The sequence below is a fragment of the Condylura cristata genome, unplaced genomic scaffold (genome assembly GCF_000260355.1).
Source record: "Condylura cristata isolate star-nosed mole 26May11 unplaced genomic scaffold, ConCri1.0 scaffold00028, whole genome shotgun sequence".
NCBI lineage: Eukaryota > Metazoa > Chordata > Mammalia > Eulipotyphla > Talpidae > Condylura > Condylura cristata.
In genome coordinates this window covers 12,148,189-12,152,814 of record NW_004567129.1, presented here as the reverse complement: position 1 = coordinate 12,152,814, position 4,626 = coordinate 12,148,189, and the positions used below count along the sequence as shown (strand labels likewise).

Sequence of the window (4,626 nt, the reverse complement as noted above, 5' to 3'; positions counted from 1 at the left end):
CTTGGACAGTTAAGAGTCCATTGCCCCCCCCCCCCCAAGTTGTTCTTTGTGTTCTGGAGCGGAAAACCGAGGGACACCCAAGCGGGAGAAGAGAAAATGAAACCAATCAGATCCTAAGTTCCAGGAAATCGGCTTGTGGGTCACTTCAGCCCTGGACTTTCAGTCTTGCGCAGAAATCCTCTGCGCCCCTCAACCCCGCTGCCCCGGGGCCGCGCGCCGGCCCCGCCCGCAGACTCACCGTCGCCCGTCCCGAGGGCGTCCAGCCGGTCCGGCGCACAGTTCCAGGGAGACCCCTGGGCTCTGCTCTCCCCCGCCTGCTGCGTGAAGTCTGTGGCGGGAGACCTCGGGCCACTCCGCGGGATCCCGCGCCTTCTGCCGTCGGGCGTCGAGCCGTGCGCTGGGGCGGGCGGGAGAGGCTGGCTCAGCACACCAGGCGCCGCCGACCGTCGTTTCCTTCCAGGCTGTGACCGACACCACCGTGTCCCAGCCAATCAACCAGCCTGCTCCGTACTCAGCCCGCCCGAGGCTGGCGAGCCAGCGCTGTCCACGCCCACGGATGTCAGGCGCGCCCCGAGCTTTGACTCGCCACTGACTCGCATGCTGGGCTCCGAGAAAACTTTTCTCAGAGGTTCAGAGCCAAGGCAAGAATCTTCCCCCCTCCTGGCTTTTTCCCTCTTCCTGTCCTTCCAACGCTGACTCCCACTTTACACTGAGCAGACATCGTTAGAGCGCTCACCAGAGCAGACCCTCTGCTTGCAGCCGGACAATCAGGAAAGGGTAAGGTCTCAAGAGCTCTTCAAACCAGGGCACAGGATGCGTAGGACTGGAGGAAAAAAACGCTGTGGCAGCCCGAGTGAAGTATACTTTTATCTGCCTCTGTGCTAGAGAAGCTTGGGGGAGAGGGGGTAGGATGTGAGCACAAAGAGGAATGAGGGAGGAGACATACCTAGTGGGGGAAAAAATCACATCCCCCTCTACCTGAGCTCCTTGGTGGGAGCTGTGTTCTATTCAAGTTAGCCGTGTTCTGCAAAACATTGCTAAAAGACATGGAAGAGCTGAAAGAAGAAACTCTATAGACTTCACTCTCCTCCACTCTGCCAGTCTCTTGCCAGCTCCTAAATTTGCAGGATGACTGGCAGCCCAAAGCCAAAGGTTCGCTGGTGTGGATGATCCAGGATCAGCCTCACAGCACACCAAGTGGGGAGGGGGGACGGAAGAGCGTCTTGAGAGCCAGTGAGAGCCATCTGGCATCTCTCCTTTCCGTCTGATGTCCTTGTGGGTGCATTTCTGGTGCCTGTTGTTTTATATTGGCTTTTACTCATGGAGCTTTCTTTTTTCTTTTTTTAATAATATAATAAATTTTACATCATTTTGTACATTTTTCCACCTCAATTATAATCCCCATGTGTTTCCCATCACCAAGTCACCCATGTGCCATCACCATAGTCCCGTGCACTTCCCTCCCCCCACCATTTTTTATCTCATTCCTCACTCCATCCCCACAAAATGTCTCTGGTATATGGCTGTTCATTATTCTTATTATTTTCTCGCCTGGTCCATTATACTCCTGCTATTAGCGAAACCATCTGGTATTTTTCTTTTTCTTTCTGGCTTATCTCACTAAGCATGATCTTTTCCAGCTCCATCCAAGTTGCTGCAAAAGACATGTGTTTCTCTTTTTTGGTTGCTGAGTAATATTCCATTGTGAATATGTACCACATCTTTTTAATCCAGTCATCCACTTTTGGGCATTTGGGCTGCTTCCATGTTTTTCCAATTGTAAATAAAGCAGCAATAAACATGGGGGTGCAAGTGTCTTTTTGAATCAGTGTTTTTGTGTCTTTTGGGTAGATACCTAGGAGTGGGGTTGCTGGGTCGTAGAGAAGCTCATGGAGCTTTCTCACCTTGTGTGTTTGTTTTTATTGTGAATTTAAAAGTCTTTGTTACTTCATCTGTGGCAGTTTTTTTGAGGCCCTGGTTGAGATGGCACTGCTCCACAGACATTTGTAAGTGCTCTTCCTGCGAGCCTAGTGGTTCCCCGGCCAAAGTTATGTTATATAAGTTTTGACTTAGGGGTTTCAGAGCACCTGATTTGCACGAATTCAGACCTCCATGAGGTTGGTGTGATTCAACAGCCTCAAAAAAGTCCGTCTCAGCTCTAGGTAGCTAATTTTACCCGCAGTGCCCTGGCAAGCAAGTTTATTTCTGGTTCATTCTTAATATGGAGGATGTAGACCTTTGGGGGTCTATGATAGACACATTTGGTGGTATCATCACCTCCCTCTGTCTGCCTCTGGGCTACTCCTCAGTTGTAGTAGAAGGTTCCATGTGAACACTGTCCCTGCATTGAGTTCAGCCAACATTCTGGGGGAAAACTCCTAGCAAGTTCATACTTAGCTTATATGACTGTACCCCCACTTCAAGTCCATCTTTCTGTCTTTACTTCAGGACCTTTATCAAAGCCAGGGAATTGGTTGGCTTGCGTGCCAAGATGGCCCACAAGTGAGAAGGGAGTTGACACCCCCACCCACCCAATAGCAGAGGCAGCTGGAGGATATATGTTCTAGCCACTTGTCCCTGAGGCAGGTCTTCTGTTTGCTTCACAAGAGGCACCTGAAGAATCTGTGAGCCTCACAGATTCATCCTGATATGGTTCTTTCATTTTCTGTCCTAATCCTTTCCAATCTCTCATTCCTTATTTCTGCAGTTGTGCCTCAAGCAAATTACTTGCATTCATTTTCCTGGTTTTGGCATGTGTGTTTCTGTTCTTGTTTTTGGTATTGCTTTTTAGGGAAACTAAATAAAGACAGGATCTTACCTTTATGTGTTTTGCCACAAACTCATATTCTTTTTCTTATCATTTCTTCTTTTTCCTTGCTACAAGTTCACAGGTGTCTAGGGTGGAGTGAAGATGCAAACCCTGGCATTTTCCAAATTCCACACTCACCCTGTGGACTCCTTAATAGCTAAAATCGATTCACTGTGCTATATTACCTAACTGTAAAGAAAGTACCAGTGGCTGTTTTTGCAGTCAGCATATGGGTCTAGAACTTAGAACTGAAAAAAGCCAAGGTGTGGGATGGGCGTGAGGATGGGGGAATGTAATGGCCATGTGCAGATATAGGTCAATCCCACGACCAGGATTACTATGGCAATGTCAGAGATGCTGATGGAGGCGAGGATTCCAGGGGCAGAAGAATATCTGATAGCAGGTACATAGGCTAATTGCAGAGGAGCTGGGGACTGCTTTGGAGACAGATATGATAGCTGAGAATGGGTCATGGAGCTCCAGAGATGATGATACATGTGAGAATAGAGGTCCTCCCCCCAAAGACCCAAATGGAATCTAAAACCTCAGACTACTCCTAAGGAAGATGATTCTTCTGCTAGCACCCTCCAGTCCAATAAGCAGCCCCTATCTTTGCAGGGGCCAAGCCTGTAGACATAGCTGCTAGAGAGGGCAAGTAGAAAAGTGACTGTAGAAAGAACAAGAGAAAAGGCAGCAATAGCTGGATGGACCAAATTAGAAAATGAAACTTGGGAGAGGCACCCGATGGGCAAAGTGAAGAAACTCAGGCATGTGAATGGTTGAGGGGAAGTGAGTCACTACAGGGCCTCCCTGGTGGCCCTAGGGGCTAAGTCTCAGCATAGCCACTGGTAAGGCCTGAGTTCATTCCCCCACCAGGGAGCTGACCCACATGGTGCAGCGGATCTCTCGTGTCTTGCCTGCTGCTCCCCTCAGCAGTATATTTCAGTAGATCCACCTGTTCTGTTTGTTACGGGGAAGGATGTCCTAAAGGAACTCTGCAGAGTCTTGTGGACTCCACCCCACCCTCCAGGTTTCTGGACTCCACCCCCTACTCCAGTGATTGGAAACTACAACTCCCAGCACTACCAGGGAGAGAACTGCGAGGACCCAAGGGCGGAGCTAGCAGGAATTCTGGGACATTTGGGGGATAAATAGGGCATGATTGCATCTCTAGCTTTCTGGCTCTCTTGCTCGGGAAACGGCTGTCTGGACCGCGAGACTCTGGTGTTTTCAGTCAGCCTAGCCGTAAGGTATTCCAGTTACTTTGTATCCCGCTCTCTTTCCCTGGGTTGTTTCCTATCCCTTTCCCCTTTTGTAAATAAACACGTTACTGACCCTTTTGTGTGTACCTGCAGTGTAACTGAATATTGAGCATGTAGGTGAGGCCCCACAGACAGGCGGCCCAGTCCACTCTGGGCTACCCTGTAACATGTTCCCCACTCTGTCTCTGGTGAAGCCTCTCACCACTCCCACCCCTCCACACCTCTGGCCTACACCCCAGATCTTCTTTTTTTTTTTTAGTAACAGTTTATTTTTACATCATTTTGTACATTTTCCCCCCATCTCAATTGTAATTCCCGTGGGTTTCCCATCACCAAGTCACCCATGTGCCATCACCATAATCCCGTGTACTTCCCTCCCCACACCCTGTTTTTGATCCCATTCCCCACTTCACCCCCACAAAATGTCTGTGGTATATGGCTGTTCATTATTTTTGTTATTTTCTCACCTGGTCCATTATACTCCTGCTATGAATGAAACCATCCGGTATTTTTCTTTCTCTTTCTGGCTTATCTCACTAAGCATGATCTTTTCCA

At 49.1% G+C, this 4,626-nt stretch overlaps 1 protein-coding gene across 1 annotated transcript in view; it reads right to left on the bottom strand.

The window, feature by feature from the left end:
- The window catches only part of MLKL (mixed lineage kinase domain-like), a 21,215-nt gene extending 20,824 nt beyond the window's left edge, over window positions 1-391 (bottom strand). Inside the window, exon 1 of the mRNA XM_004690190.2 lies at window positions 239-391. The gene's annotated coding sequence lies outside the window, so the exon portion shown is untranslated. The remainder of the gene's footprint in view (window positions 1-238) is intronic.
- Between the last annotated feature and the right edge of the window lie 4,235 nt (window positions 392-4,626).